The following is a 17,158-nucleotide window of genomic DNA, read 5'->3' on the forward strand; positions in this document are numbered from 1 at the left end:
ACCTTGATATGAATGTTTTGTCAAAATTCAATAAGCTGGGCAGTAGTATTCTGTGTGAATTATATTTCAATAATTTACTGGTAGCATAAAAATTGAGGACGAGATGGAGACAAACCCGTGTTGGCCTTCGCAAGGAGTTTGTTCTACTGTAAACGCATTCAAAGCTCACCCTGGCTTCATGTAAGAAAGCCCCAGTGATATCTGAAATACCTCCCAGAAACACGACCATGACCACATCATCTCATTAACGAAAGTAAACGGGAGGGCTGGCTAAAAGGCAGCCTGTCGCCTTTTGCTCCGACGGGGGCACGTCCAGGGCTCCGGACGACCAGGCCCAGGTTTGCGCGCTGTCGTGTCTTTCTGAACTTCTCCCCCGCACGGCTCTGAAGGGCGAGCTGAAGCCCTGCTCTCTGGCCGCAGGTAAAGGGCGCTGCCGGGACTCGACCCGATCCCAGGTGCTGCGTCTGCAAGGAGCGCACAAACCACTCTATTCGTGGCTTCACACTCTTTACGTAAAACGATTCAGACCATTATGCTACTTTATTCTCGGACAGTTGCAGGTGCTCGGCTTTTCTCCCTTTCATGCCCTCTCTCTGCGCCTTTCTCTCCATTTTGTTACACCATAAAAACCATTCTTTCCTCCCCAGGACCCCGCCTGTGTCTCTGCACCGGCCTCCTGGTGGCCTTGTCCTCGTCCACGCCTCCCTGCTTTCCTTCGCTCCTCTTCACGGTTCCCCTTTCCTACTTATCTTCCCCGCTCCCGTCCCACCGACCCCAGCCGAGTGGAGCCGGGGGGCGTCCAGCGGCGCGGGCGGGAGGAGCAGGCGACGCGAAGGGACGTCCCGGGGCCCACCGGGCGCAGCAGGTCGTGGGCCCCACTGGGCTCAGGCGGGGGTCGCAGACCTGGGGGTCTCCGGTGGTCGCTGACTTCTGAAGCCGGCAGGGAGCAAGGAGGGGCGAAAGCCATACGGCTGCCCTTCTGGCCTCGGAATCGCCTAACACACAGGTTTCAAATGTGACCAACAACAACACGATTCGTCGCCCCAAAAGGTCCGGTTTTCCAAGGCTTTGGAGCCTGCGCAGTTGTCCCGCAGAAAGCGGGTGGCAAGGTCTGGTGGTCACGAATACTCCTCGTTAAGTCGAGGCGCCCAGTTGTCTCTGTGGCGCAACCGGTTAGCGCGTTCGGCTGTTAACCGAAAGGTTGGTGGTTCGAGCCCACCCAGGGACGAGATTGCAGGCATTTATTTTATAAAAGCAAAATGTTGCAGCTGTTTGCTCTGTAGATTCTCTCACGTAAAAGCAAGGAGACCTCGCTTCCCCTCAGTGTCTTAGTCACAACCTGAGGACCTAATCCTAGGCGTTCTCAGATTCTCCCTGAGAACAAGGTAAGTTTGTAGCTGGGAATTGAGAGTTGCTAAAAGAGCAAAATCATCATCGGCACTGTCTTCTGAAGTACCTTTGATACCCGTTTGTCTCCTATTAGCTAGATGCAGTCTTGTCAGCTCCTACTCATAGTGACCCCAAGTATGACAGAATGAAATGGTAATTTTACTTTTTCCATATAACTTGGAAATTAAGTTGGTTTGTGGTTTGCATTATTACAAAGAATGCCACAGTCATCATTCTTGTACACATATCTTTGGACCCTTGTGCAAGTATTTCTACAGGGTAGAGTCCTCAAAGACCAATTGTTCTATCATTGTGTTTACATGGTTTTCTATGATTCCATTTTATCTCCTTTGTCGGCTTATTAGCTGAATCTCTTTGTTATTTTAGTGATTTAAAAATTTTTTTTGTAGTTTTTCTCTTCTAAATTTTATTTATCTTGTTGAGAATATACACAGCAAAACATACACCAATTCAACATTTTCCACATGTACCATTTAGTGACATTGATTACATTTTTTTTGAGTTGTGCAACCATTCTCACCCTCTTTTTCTGAGTTGTTCCTCTCTCATTAACATAAACTCACTGCCCTCTAAGGTTCCTACCTAATCTTTCCAGTTGCTGTTGTCAGTTTGATCCCATAGAGATAGATCTTAAAAGAGCATAATGCTCAAGGCAGACTTTTTTTTACTAGTTAACCTAAACTATTGTTTGGTTTTAAGGTGACTTCAGAGGGTATTTTTGGTTTAAGGTTTAAAGATTATCTCAGGGAAATTACCTACCTAATCTTTCCAGTTGCTGTTGTCAGTTTGATCCCATAGAGATAGATCTTAAAAGAGCATAATGCTCAAGGCAGACTTTTTTTTACTAGTTAACCTAAACTATTGTTTGGTTTTAAGGTGACTTCAGAGGGTATTTTTGGTTTAAGGTTTAAAGATTATCTCAGGGAAATTACCTACCTAATCTTTCCAGTTGCTGTTGTCAGTTTGATCCCATAGAGATAGATCTTAAAAGAGCATAATGCTCAAGGCAGACTTTTTTTTACTAGTTAACCTAAACTATTGTTTGGTTTTAAGGTGACTTCAGAGGGTATTTTTGGTTTAAGGTTTAAAGATTATCTCAGGGAAATTACAGGGATTCATCCACCCTTCATGGCTCCAGAAAGTCTGGAGTACATGAGAATTTGAAATTCTGTTCTGCATTTTTCTCCATTTTGATTAGGATTCCTCTATGGAATCTTTGATCAAAATGTTCTGTAATGGTAGTTGGACACCATCCAGTTCTTCTGGTCTCATGGCAAAGGACACAGTTGTTCATGGAGGTGATTAGCCACACATTCCATTTCCTCCTCCTTTTCCTGACTCTCCTTCCTCTGTTGTTCCACGCAAATAGAGACCAGTTGTGCCTTGGATGGCCACTTGCAAACTTTTAAGACCTCAGGCACTACACAACGAAATAGGTAGAACAGAAGCACTAAACACGTTATTAGGTCAGTTATCTGGGAGCCCCCTAAACCTCCAAAGCAAGGAACCAATCCCATGAGATGTTTGGTTGTACACAAGCAGCCTCGGCAGCTACTCTTTTTTTTTGTCATTGTTATAAATACATCTATCACACAACTTTTGCCAAGTCAACTTTTTATAGGAGTGCAATTTATTGACAGCAATTACAATAATCAGCTGTGCAATCCTACCCTTAATCAATGCGATTTTTCCATCACTGTTAACCCTGCTTTTCCCCCTCCCTCCCACCCCTGGTAACCACTAATAAAATTTGGTCTCTACACATTTGCCTTTTCTTGTCTTTTTATTTAGTGAGGTCATATAATACTTGCCCTTTTGTGATTGGCTTATTTTGCTCAGTATAATGTCTTCAAGCTCCGTCCATACTGTAGCATATATCAAAACTTTGTTTCTCTTACTGGCTGAGTAGTATTCCATGATATGTATGTACCATAGTTTGTGTATCTATTCATCTGTTGATGGGCATTTAGGTTGTTTCCACCTTTTAGCTATTGTGAATAGTGCTGCAATGAACACCGGTATACACGTCTCTTTTCAAGTCTCTGCTTTCAAGTCTTTTAGGTTTATACCTAGGTGTGGAATTGCTGAGTCATATGGTAATTCTATTTTTCATTTTTTGGAGGAACCGCCACACTGTTTACCACAATGGCTTTACCATTTTGCATTCCCACCAGCAATAGATAAAGGTTCCAATTTTCCCACTACCTGGGCAACAATTGTTATTTTCTGGCTCTTTCTTTTTTTTTTTTTAATTTTAGCCATCCTAGTGGGAGTGAAATGGTATCTCACTGTGGTTTTGATTTGCATCTCTGTGATGGCTAATGATGCGGAGCATCTTTTCATGTGCTTGGTGGCCATTTGAATGTCCTCTTTGGCGAAATGTCTATTACAGTCCTTTGCCCTTTTTATGATTGGGTTATATGTTTTTTTGTTGTTAAGCTGTTGAAGTTTGGTATAAATGTTTTGATTATTAGCTTCTTGTCGGATACATGGTTTCCGAAGATATTCTCCTAGTCAGTAGCTTGTCTTCTCACTTTTTTGGTAAAGTCTTTTCAGGAACAAAAGTTTTTTTATTTTTATGAGGTTGCAGCTTTTTTTTTTTTTTTGTCCTTTGCTGTTTGTGCTTTTGTTGCTGTATTAAATAATCCATTGTTGAAAGCTAGGCCTGTCAGCGTTGCCCCTGCTTGCTCTTCTAAGAACTTTATGATTTTAGTTTGCACATTTAGGTCCTTAATTCATTTTGAATTTGTTTTGGGCATGGTGTGAGGCATGGCTCCTGTTTCATTTTTCAGCATGTGGAAATCCAGTTTTCCCAGCGCTATTTCTTGAACAGACTCTTCTTTCCCGCATTGAGTGGACATAGCATCCTTATTAAAAATCAGTTGACCATAGACATATGGGTTCATTTCTGGACTCTCAATTCTATTCCATTGACCTATGTGTCTATTGTTATACTACAACCAAGCTGTTTTGATTACTGTAGCTGTATAGTATGTTTTAAAATCAGGAAGTCTGAGTCCTCCTACTTTGTTCTTCTCTTTCAACATTGTTTTAGCTTTGGATCTATAGATCACTTTGGGTGGTATTGACATCTCAACAATATTAAGTCTTCTAATCCATGGACATAGAACATCTTTCCATTTATTTAAGTCTTCTTTAGTCTCTTTCAGCAGAGTTTTATAGTTTTTATTGTATAAATAGTTCATGTCCCTGGTTAGGTTTATTCCTAGGTGTTTTATTCTCTCAGATGCTATTGTAAATGCAATTGTTTCCAAAATTTCCCTTTCAGATTTCTCATTGCTGGTGTATAGAAACTCAACTGATGGCTTGTTTGTTGACTTGTACCTTGAAACTTTGCTAAATTCCTCTATTAGCTCTAAAAATTTTCTTGTGTACTCTTTGCGGTTTTCTATGTATAGGATCATATAATCCACAAATAGAGATGAATTTACTTCTTCTTTTCCAATCTGGATACCTTTTATTTCCTTTTCTCATCTTATTGTTGTGGCTAGGACTGCTAATACAATATTGAATGGAAGTGGTGAGAGCAAGAACCCTTGTCTTTTTCCTGATTTCAAGGAGAAAGCTCTTAGTTTTTCTCCATGAAGTATAATGTTGGTTGTTGGCTTTTCACATATATCCTGAATCATATTGAGGAAATTCCCTCATATCCCAATCTTTTTTAGGGTTTTCATCAAGAAAGGGTGTTGGATTATATCAAAAAAGTGCTTTTTCTTCATCCATAGAGATGATCACATGGTTCTTTTTCTTTGTTCTTTTGATGTGGTGTATTACATTGATTGATTTTCCAATGTTAACCATCCCTGCATTTCTGGAATAAATCCCACTTGGTCATGGTGTATGACTCTGTTAATATGTTGTTAGATTCTGTTCACTAGTATTTTATGGAGGATTTTTGCATCTATATTCATAAGAGATATTGGCCTGTAGTTTTCTTTTCTTGTGGTGTCTTTGGTTTGGATATCAGGGTTATGCTTGGTTTAGAGAATGAATTAGAGCTTTAGTGATTTCTTTGTGGTTTATAGTATACAACTTTAACTTATCACAGTCTTTCAGGTGATATAGTACGTCTTCACCATTCTCCCCTGTCATGTATTGAATTATGTCCCCCCAAAATATGTGTCAACTTGGTTAGGCCGCAATTTCCAGTATTTTGTGGTTGCCCTCCAATTTGTGATTGTAATTTTCCTGGGTTGTAAATCCTAATCTCCGCTTCTGGTTAATGAGGTAAGATTAGATTATGTTAAAGAAAATTAGGGTGGGACCGTTACTAAGGTCATATCCCTGATCCAATGTAAAGGCAGTTTCCCTGGGTGTGGCCTGTACCACCTTTTATCTTACAAGACATAAAAGGAAAGGGAAGCAAGCAGAGAGTGGGGGCCTCATACCACCAAGAAAGCAGCCCTGGGAGCAGTACCTGCCCTTTGGACCTGGGGTTCCTGTGCAGAGAGGCTTCTAGTCCAGATGAAGATCGATGACAAAAATCTTCCTACAGAGCCGACAGAAAAAGCCTTCCCCTGGAGCTGACACCCTGAATTTGGACTTCTAGCCTCCTAGACTGTGAGAAAATAAACTTGTCTTTGTTAAAGTCATCCCTTGTTATATTTCTGTTATAGCAGCACTGGATGACTAAGACATCCCCTGCTGGCCTTTCTGCTATTGTTGTCATGCATTTTAATTTTACATATGCAGCAAACCCTGCAATCCATTGTTATTACTATGTTTAAACGTTTTAAATAAATTTAAATAATAATACAGATTTCCTTCTGGTATCAGTTTTCTACCATCTGGAGGGCCCCTTGAACACTTCTAGTGTGGGTCTGCTGGTGATGAGTTCTTTCAGCTTTTGTGTGTCTTAAAATGTCATTATTTCACCTTCATCTTTTTTTTTTAGCATGGAGTTTTTGGTTGGCTTTTTTTTTTTTTCTTCTTCAGTACTTAATGCATGGCTTTCAACAAAAACTCTGATGTAATCCTTACTTTTGCCCCTCATTATGCACCATGTCTTTTTCTTCTGGCTGGGTTTAAGATGTTTTGCTTTTGTGTCACAAAAAGCAAAACACAACAGAGAACCAGGAACACAACAGAGAACGCCTGAGAGAACAGGAGAACAGTGGGATGCAGACCCCAAATTCTCATAAAAAGACCAGACTTAATGGTCTGACTGAGACTAGAAGGACCCCAGTGGTCATGGTCCCCAAAACTTCTGTTGGCCCAGGACAGGAAGCATTCCTGAAGCCAACTTGTCCAACATGGGTTGGACTGAACAATGGGTTGGAGAGAGATGCTGATGAGGAGTGAGCTACTTGCATCTGGTGGACTCTTGAAACTATGTTGGCATCTCCTGTCTGGAGGGGAGATGAGTGGGTAGAGGGGGTTAGAAGCTGGCAAAATGGTCATGAAAAGATAGACTGAAAGGAGGGAGTGGGCTGTCTCATTGGGGTGAGAGTAACTGGGAGTATGTAGTAAGGTGTATATAAGTTTATATGTGAGAGACTGACTTGATTTGTAAACTTTCACTTAAAGCACAATAAAAATTATTAAAAAAAACATATTTTGCTTTTGTGCTGTGCGGTCTCCTCATGTTTTTTGTGCTAGGGTTCATTCATCTTCTTGAATCAGTAGGTTTATTGTTCTTAGAATGATAGGAAAAATTTCACCATGATTTTTTAAAACTTTTTCCTTCTCCCTCTGGCCTTTTCAGGGTCTCCAACTTCTTCTTTATTAGGCCTCTAAGTTGCCCTAAATTTCCCTCATGGTGTGTTCCCTTTTGAAATACTTTTTTTTTTTTTTTAATAACTTTTATTGTGCTTTAAGTGAAAGTTTACAAATCAAGTCAGTCTCTCACACAAAAACCCATATACACCTTGCTACACACTCCCAATTACTCTCTCCCTAATGAGACAGCCTGCTCTCTCCCTCCACTCTCTCTTTTCATGTCCATTTTGCCAGCTTCTAACCCCCTCCACCCTCTCATCTCCCCTCCAGGCAGGAGATTCCAACATAGTCTCAAATGTCCACCTGATTCAAGAAGCTCACCAGCATCCCTCTCCAACCCACTGTCCAGTCCAATCCATGTCTGAAGAGTTGGCTTCGGGAATGGTTCCTGTCCTGGGGCAACAGAAGGTCTGGGGGCCATGACCACTCTCAACCCACCTGGATCAAAGGGGAATAAAATACTTTTTGTCTGGGAGTTTCATTTGGGTATTTTCAGTTGCTCTTGGATTTATGTTCCCTAGTCTTTTGTTGTGCAATGTCTAATCTGCTGTTAATCCAATTCAGTGCACTTTTCATCACAGACATTGTAGTTTTCATCTCTAAAGATTGATTTGGAACATTTTTATATCTTCTACATCTCTAACTTTGAAAACATGGGATACAGTTTTAATAACTGTTTTAAAGTTCTTCTATGTGAATCCTAACATGGTGTCCATTCTGGCTTGGTTTCAATTAGTTCTCCTCATTAAGTATCATGTTTTCCTGCCTCTTCACATGCCTGATGTTCTGTGACTGGGTGTCAGACAGTGGGAATTTAACCTTCTTAAAAAAAAAAAAAAAATTTTTTTTTTTTTTTTCTTAGGCATTGTTTATTTTGATATTCCTATGAACCTTCTTGGATTTTGTTCCGTGTTGCAATTAAGTGACTTAGTGTATTAATAATCTAGTGTTGTTATAACAGAAATACCATAAGTGGATAGCTTCAACGAACAAATTTATTTTCTCACAGTTTAGAAGGCTAGAAGTCTGAATTCAGGTGCTGCCTCAATGGGAAGCTTTCTCTCTCTGTCGACTTTGGGGCAAGGTCCTTGTCTCTTTTCAGCTTCTATTTCTTGGCTCCTTGGTGATCTTCTTGTGGCATGGCATCTGTCCTCCCCCATTTCTGCTTGCTTGCTTGCTTGATCTGCTCTTTCATATCTCAAAAGAAATTGATTTAAGACACACTCTGTACTAATACTGCCTCATTTACATGACAAATAAAACTAATTCTTATTGGAATTATAACCACAAGTATAGTGGTTAGGATTCACAGCACATATTTTGGGGGGACACAATTCAATCCATAACACTTGGGATCAGTTTAATCCATTTGGGTCTTGCTTTTATGATTTTTAGGTGGATCAGGAACCGTTCTCAGCTAGGGCTGATTATTTCCCACTACTGAGGTGACTTACCTGGGTACTCTAGCTGAGGCACCATGAATTATGAACAGTCCGGTCCAGCTGATGACAGCCGGCATGATTTCCTAACCTGTGTGGGCACCAAACACTGTTCCATAATCTTTTCAGTTGTTTCTTCCCTTGAGTTCAGTAGTTTCTTCACAAGCGGGCACTGATCAACACTCTGCTGAATAGTCGAGGGGGACCCTCTACATATCTCTGTGTTCTCTCACAGTCCAGCTCTATCCTCACTGGATCTTTGTCCTATGTACTCAAGCTGCCTCACTCTCCCCAGGCACTCAGCTTCATTGCCTCAATCCAGGGAATCTGCCTCAGATTCCCCTGCCTTGTGCTCACCTGGAAATTCTCTGGATGCAGTAAACTGGGGCAGTTTTAGGACCCCCCTCTTTGTTTCTCATCTCTTAGGGGTTACTGTCCTTTGCTGCCTGATTTCTGCTGTCCTGAAAACCATAGTTACAAGTATTTTGTCTGTTCCCCCTCTCCCCTCATGGAGAGAGTTTCAAATAGAGGGGTAAGTCTCGTCCCTGATACTACACCTTTGTCAGAAGTGGAAGATATCTCTTTATGTTTTTTCCCCTAAAATCTTGTGTACTTGGCATTTTTTTTCCATATTAGTTGATGGCAACACCATCAACTTCTTGATGTCAATCTTTTCTTCAAAAGCCATATCGAGTTAGTTATGAATTCATGTTTTCTTGTCAGTGAAGTGTGGATGCTACCCTACACGATCCTTCCTTTCATGATTTCTGAATTGAGCTTTCCTAATAAAGGCAGGAGATCAACCTAACTCTCAGCTCCTTCAGACCTTAGGATTTCAGACTCTTAATCTCTGGGTCTTGGGATTGGGCCTCCTTTGTGCCTTTTCTTTGTCTTTGTCCCTCAAAAACAGCCTTAGTGACCTGATTTCTAGGCCCAGTTACAGGCCCGAGACACATCAACACAGCTTGTCTAGCCAAGTAAGAACCCCACATCCTACCTGTTCAGCCTGCAGAGAAGCTTCAGGAGAAACAATATTGGATTTGTCTAATTGGATTTGGTCAAGCACAGGTAGGTGTGTGGGAAGCAAAACCTGTGAGTTTTTGGTTCCTCAGGTGGCGACAGTTTCTCCTCCCCATCCTGTAGAGGAAGGACAACTGCCCTCTTTTTCTTCTCCAGGAGAGACACCAGAGGGCCCTGACGTGACAGAAAGGCGGTAAATCTTTTCCTCTGGGTGGGCTGGGGAGGTGGGAGATAGATCAAGGAGGGAAGGAAAAGGGAAAAAACATGATACGAAATTTCCTGATGTAACGTGAAGATGGGGCCCTGTTGGCACAGCTGTTAAGAGCTCAGCCCCTAAACAAAAGGTCTGCAGTTCAAACCTACCAGCTGCTTCTTGAAAAACATAAAGCAGCAATTCTACTCTGTCCTATAGGGCCACTATGAGTTGGACTCGATGGCAATGGTTTTTTTTTTTTTTTAAAGCAAAGACAGCTTCATCTGGAACTGGATCATAGGTCGCTGGTTAGGCTAATGTATTCCAGTTGTATCCCAGTCTCCGTTTTGAGTCACACTAAAACAAAGTCGAACATGCTTGTTGGCATAGTTGTGAGGATTTTTGTTTTGTTTATGCTGAGATGTAATCCATAATGAAGGCTGTGGTTTTGATCTTCATCAGTAAGTGCTTCAAGTCCTTTTCACTTTCAGCAAGCATAGATGAGTGAGCACTTCCAGCTTTGCATCTGTTTTTTGATACATCTCAGTTGGTATTCTGTCAATTCCTGGAGCCTTCTTTTTCCCGATGCCTTCAGCGCAGCTTGGAGCTCTTCTTTCGGTACCATCACTTGCTAATCATATGCTACCTCCAGAAAAGGCTGAACGTCAACCAATTCTTTTTGGTATAGTGACTCTGTATATGCCTTCCATCCTTTTTTATGCTTTCTGCGTTGTTTAATATTTTCCCCATAGAATCCTTCAATATTGCAACTCAAGGCTTGAATTTTTTCTTCAGTTCTTTGAACTTGAGAAATGCCAAACGCATTCTTCCCTTTTGGTTTTCTAACTCTAGGTCTTTGCACATGTTATTGTAATACTTTGTCTTCTCAAGCTGCCTTTTGAAATCTTCTCTTCAACTCTTTTACTCCATCATCTCTTCCTTTTCCTTTAGCTACTCTACATGCAAGAGCAGGTTTCAGAGTCTCTTCTGACATCCATTTTAGCCTTTTCTATTTTCATGTCTTTTTAATGACCTTTTGCTTTCTTCGTGTATGATGTCCTAAATGTCATTCCACAACTCATCTGATCTTCAGTCTAATGTTTAACATGTCAAATTTATTCTTGAGATGGTCTCTAAATTCAGGTCGTATATACTCAAGGTCGTACTTTGGCTCTCGTGGATTTGTTCTAATTTTCTTCAGCTTCAACTTGAACTTGTATATGAGCAATTGATAGTCTGTTCCACAGCCAGTCTATGGATTAGTGAGCTGAAATGGACTGGTATTGGCCATTTTGAATTGGACAATCATATTAGTCTACTATGCCAGGAATGACAAATTGAAGAGGAATGGTGTCGAATTCATCATCAAAAAGAACATCGCAAGAGCTATCCTGAAGTACAATGCTTTCAGTGATAGGATAATATCCATGTGCCTACAAGGAAGACCGGTTAATATGACTATTACTCAAATTTACACAACAACCACTAATGTCAAAGACGAGGAAATTGAAGATTTTTACCAACTTCTGCAGTCTGAAATTGATCAAACATGCAATAAAGATGCATTGGTAATTACTGGTGATTGGAATTTGAAGTTGGAAACAAAGAAGAAGAGTTGGTAGTTGGAAAATATGGCCTTGGTGACAGAAATGATGCTGAAGATTGCATGATAGAATTTTGCAAGACCCACAACTTCTTCATTGCAAATACATTTTTTCAACAACATAAACAGCGACTATACACGTGGACCTTGCCAGGTGGAATACACAGGAATTAAACTGACTACATCTGTGGAAAGCAACCGTGGAGAATATTGTTAGTCAGAACAAGGCTAGGGGCAACTGCCCAACAGACCGTCAGTTGCTCATATGCAAGTTCAAGTTGAAGCTGAAGAAAATTAGAAAAAGTATATGAGAACCAAAGTACAACTTTGAGTATATCCCACTTGAATTTACAGACCATCTCAAGAATAGATTTGACAAATTAAACACTTATGACTGAAGACCAGATGAGCTGTGGAATGACATTAAGGACATCATACATGAAGAAAGCTAAAGGTTGTTAAAAAGACAGGAAAGAGAGAAAAAAAAAAAAAAAAACGGATGTCAGAAGAGATTCTGAAACTTGCTCTTGGCTGTCGAGTAGCTAAACCAAATGGAAGAAATGATGAAGTAAAAGCTGAACAGCAGATTTTAAAAGGTGGCTCAAGAAGACAAAGTAAAGTATTATAATGAAATGGGCAAAGACCTGGAGTTAGAAAACCAAAACGGAAGAAAACACTTGGCATTTCTCAAGGTGAAAGAACTGAAGCAAAATTCAAGCCTTAGGTTGCAGTGTTGAAGGATTCTATGGGGAAAATATTAAACAACGCAGGAAGCGTTAAAAGATGAGGGAAAGAATACACAGAGTCACTGTATCGAAAAGAATTGGTCAACATTCAAACATTTCAGGAGGTAGCATATGATCAAGAACCGATGGCTTTGAAGGGAGAAATCCAAGCTACACTGAAGATATTGGACAAAAAACAAGGGTCCAGGAATTGACGGAATAGCAACTGAGATGTTACAATAAACAGATTCAGCACTGGAGGTACTTACTCATCTATGTCAAAAAATTTGGAGGAGAGCTTCCTGGCCAACCAACTGAAAGAGATGCATATTTGTGCCCATTCCAAAGAATGGTGATCCAACAGAAAACAGAAATTACCAAACAATATCATTAATACCACACACAAGTAGAATTTTGCTGAAGATCATACAAAAGCGGTTGCAGCAGTACAGTGTCTTTTTCTGTTGTACACAGGGTCGTTACAAGTCAGAACCGACTTGACCCCACTAACAACAACAATTCATATAATATTTTAGCTTAGACTTTAAACAGATCTTTTTGAGTAGACAAGACACTCTCTGTACATCTTGCTTTCTGCGTGACTTGATGATATGTTGTTGTTGTTGTTGGGTACCATCGAGTCGGTTCCGACTCATAGCAACCCTATGCACAACAGAACCAAACGCTGCCTGATTCTGCACCATCCTTACAATCGTTGTTATTATGCTTGAGTTCATTGTTCCAGCCACTATGTCAATCCACCTCGTTGAGGGTCTTCCTCTTTTCTGCTGACCCTATACTTTGCCAAACATGGTGTCCTTCTCCAGGGACTGATCCCTCCTGATAACATGTCCAAAGTATGTAAGGCACAGTCTCGCTACCCTTGCTTCTAAGGAGCATTCTTGTTGTACTTCTTCTAAGACAGATTTGTTCACTCAAAGGCGTCAATTCTTCTTCGGTCTTCCTTATTCATTGTCCAGCTTTCACATGCATATGATGCGAATGAAAATACCATGGCTTGGGTCAGGCGCACCTTAGTATTCAAGGTGACATCTTTGCTCTTCAACACCTTAAAGAGGTCCTTTGCAGCAGATTTACCCAATGCAATGTGTCGTTTGATTTCTTGACTGCTGCTTCCATGGCTGTTGATTGTGGATCCAAGTAAAATGAAATCCTTGACAACTTCAATCTTTTCTCCGTTTATCATGATGTTGCTCAGTGGTCCAGTTGTGAGGATTTTTGTTTTCTTTATGTTGAGGTGCAATCCATACTGAAGGCTGTGGTCTTTGATCTTCATTAGCAAGTGCTTCAAGTCCTCTTCACTTTCAGCAAGCAAGGTTGTGTCATCTGCATAACGCAGGTTGTTCATCAGTCTTCCTCCAATCCTGATGCCCCATTTGTCTTCATATAGTCCAGCTTCTCGGATTATTTGCTCAGCATACAGATTGAATAGGTATGATGAAAGAATACAACCTTTCCTGACTTTAAACCAATCAGTATCCCCTTGTTGTGTCTGAACAACTGCCTCTTGATCTATGTAAAGGTTCCTCATGAGCACAATTAAGTGCTCTGGAATTCCCATTCTTTGCAATGTTATCCATAACTTGTTATGATCCACACAGTTGAATGCCTTTGCCTAGTCAATAAGACACAGGTAGACATCCTTCTGGTATTCTCTGATTTCAGCCAGGATCCATCTGACATTAGCAATGATATCCCTGGTACCATGTCCTCTTCTGAAACCAGCCTCCATTTCTGGCAGTTGCCTGTCGATATGCTGCTTTAGCCATTTTTGAATGCTCTTCAGCAAAATTTTACTTGCGTGTGACATTAATGATATTGTTCTATAATTTCCACATTCGGTTATATCGCCTTTCTTGGAAATAGGCATAAATATGGATCTCTTCCAGTCAGTTGGCTAGGAAGCTGTCTTCCATATTTCTTGGCATAGATGAGTGAGCATCTCCAGCAGTGCATGTGTTTGTTGAACATCTCATTTGATATTCCATCAATTCCTGGAGCCTTGTTTTTCGCCAGTGCCTTCAGAGCATCTTGGACTTCTTCCTTCAGTACCATCAGTTCCTGATCACATGCCACCTCTTGAAATGTTTGAATATCGACTAATTCTTTTTGGTATAATGACCCTGTGTATTTCTTCCATCTTTTTTTTTTTTTTTTAGGTATGAAAGTGGACATTTATGAGAAAAGAAATTGCAACAAAACACAAACTTTTAAGCAGCAGATAAATACCACAAATATTATAAACACCTAGTATTATTAATTAACTGGGTGACACATCTCTGTAATAATTTTTTCCAACATTTCTGGTTGCATAGTCTGATTGTATACATGACAACAAATATAATGTTCTATATGGACGAGAAAGAGATAATTTAGTATTTTTTTAGCATAGTTGATCAAGATATGGTTTTTCTTTAATTAACTTTTATTGAGCTTCAACTGAACATTTACAAATCAAGTCAAACTGTCACATATAAGTTTATATACACCTTACTCCGTACTCCCACTTGCTCTCCCCCTAATGAGTCAGCCCTTCCACTCTCTCCTTTTGTGACAATTTTGCCAGCTTCCAACTCTCTCTATCCTCCCATCCCCCCTCCAGACAGGAGATGCCAACACAGTCTCAAGTGTCCACCTGATACAAATAGCTCACTCTTCATCAGCATCTCTCTCCTACCCACTGTCCAGTCCCTTTCATGTCTGATGAGTTGTCTTCGGGAATGGTTCCTGTCCTGTGCCAACAGAAGGTTTGGGGACCATGACCGTCGGGATTCTTCTAGTCTCAGTCAGACCATTAAGTATGGTCTTCTTGTGAGAATTTGGGGTCTGCATCCCACTGATCTCCTGCTCCCTCAGGGGTTCTCTGTAGTGCTCCCTGTCAGGGCAGTGATCGATTGTGGCCGGGCACCAACTAGTTCTTCTGGTCTCAGGATGATGTAGGTCTCTGGTTCATGTGGCCCTTTCTGTCTCTTGGGCTCTTAGTTATCATGTGAGCTTGTTGTTCTTCATTCTCCTTTGATCCAGGTGGGTTGAGACCAATTGCTGCATCTTAGATGGCCGCTTGTTAGCATTTAAGACCCCAGATGCCACATTTCAAAGTGGGATGCAGAATGTTTTCATAATAGAATTATTTTGCCAATTGACTTAGAAGTCCCCTTAAACCATGGTCCCTAAACCCCCGCCCTTGCTCCGCTGACCTTTGAAGCATTCATTTTATCCCGGAAACTTCTTTGCTTTTGGTCCAGTCCAGTTGAGCTGACCTTCCATGTATTGAGTACTGTCCTTCCCTTCACCTAAAGCAGTTCTTATCTACTAACTAATCAGTAAAAAACCCTCTCTCACCCTTCTTCCCTCCCCCCCTCGTAACCACAAAAGTATGTGTTCTTCTCAGTTTATACTATTTCTCAAGCTCTTATAATAGTGGTCTTATACAATACTTGTCCTTTTGCCTCTGACTAATTTCGCTCAGCGTAATGCCTTCCACGTTCGTTTCACAGATTTGTCACTGTTCTTTATCGATGCGTAGTATTCCATTGTGTGAATATACCACAATTTATTTACCCATTCATCCGTTGATGGACACCTTGGTTGCTTCCAGCTTTTTGCTATTGTAAACAGAGCTGCAATAAACATGGGTGTGCATATATCTGTTTGTGTGGAGGCTCTTATTTCTCTAGGGTTTATTCCGAGGAGTGGGATTTCTGGGTTGTATGGTAGTTCTATTTCTAACTGTTTAAGATAACGCCAGATAGATTTCCAAAGTACCATTTTACATTCCCACCAGCAGTGTATAAGAGTTCCAATCTCTCCGCAGCCTCTCCAACATTTATTATTTTGTGTTTTTTGGGTTAATGCCAGCCTTGTTGGAGTGAGATGGAATCTCATTGTAGTTTTAATTTGCATTTCTCTAATGGCTAATGAGCGAGAGCATTTTCTCGTGTATCTGTTAGCTGCCTGAATATCTTCTTTAGTGAAGTGCGTGTTCATATCCTTTGCCCGCTTCTTAATGGGGTTGTTTGTCTTTTTGTGGTTGAGTTTTGACAGAATCATATAGATTTTAGAGATCAGGCGCTGGTCGGAGATGTCATAGCTGAAAATTCTTTCCCAGTCTGTAGGGGATCTTTTTACTCTTTTGGTGAAGTCTTCAGATGAGCATAGGTGTTTGATTTTTAGGAGCTCCCAGTTATCTGGTTTCTCTTCATCATTTTTGGTAATGTTTTGTATTCTGTTTATGCCTTGTATTAGGGCTCCTAAGGTTGTCCCTATTTTTTCTTCCATGATCTTTATCGTTTTAGTCTTTATGTTTAGGTCTTTGATCCACTTGGAGTTAGTTTTTGTGCATGGTGTGAGGTATGGGTCCTGTTTCATTTTTTTGCAAATGGATATCCACTTATGACAGCACCATTTGTTAAAAAGGCCATCTTTTCCTCAATTAACTGACACTGGGCCTTTGTCAAATATCAGCTGCTTATATGTGGATGGATTTATATCTGCGTTCTCAATTCTGTTCCATTGGTCTATGTGCCTGTTGCTGTACCAGTACCAGGCTGTTTTGACTACTGTGGCTGTATAACAGGTTCTGAAATCAGGTAGAGTGAGGCCTCCCACTTTCTTCGTCTTTTTCAGTAATGCTTTGCTTATCCGAGGCTTCTTTCCCTTTCATATGAAGTTGGTGATTTGTTCCTCCATCGCATTAAAAAATGACATTGGAATTTGGATCGGAAGTGCATTGTATGTATACATGGCTTTTGGTAGAATCGACATTTTTACTATGTTAAGTCTTCCTATCCATGAGCAAGGTATGTTTTTCCACTTAAGTAGGTCCTTTTTAGTTTCTTGTAGTAGTACTTTGTAGTTTTCTTTGTATAGGTCTTTTTTGGTAAGATTTATTCCTAAGTATTTTATCTTCTTGGGGGCTACTGTGAATGGTATTGATTTGGTTATTTCCTCTTCGATGTTCTTTTTGTTGATGTAGAGGAATCCAAGTGATTTCTGTATGTTTATCTTA

General features: G+C 40.6%; 1 non-coding gene across 1 annotated transcript; it reads left to right on the forward strand.

Annotated features, from left to right (window-relative positions):
- Positions 1-1,154: 1,154 nt before the first annotated feature.
- Positions 1,155-1,228, forward strand: TRNAN-GUU (transfer RNA asparagine (anticodon GUU)). Its single transcript has one exon. It is a non-coding gene; the product is annotated as a tRNA-Asn (tRNA).
- Positions 1,229-17,158: the final 15,930 nt, after the last annotated feature.

Source organism: Elephas maximus, chromosome 3, assembly GCF_024166365.1.
Source record: "Elephas maximus indicus isolate mEleMax1 chromosome 3, mEleMax1 primary haplotype, whole genome shotgun sequence".
Classification (NCBI taxonomy): domain Eukaryota; kingdom Metazoa; phylum Chordata; class Mammalia; order Proboscidea; family Elephantidae; genus Elephas; species Elephas maximus.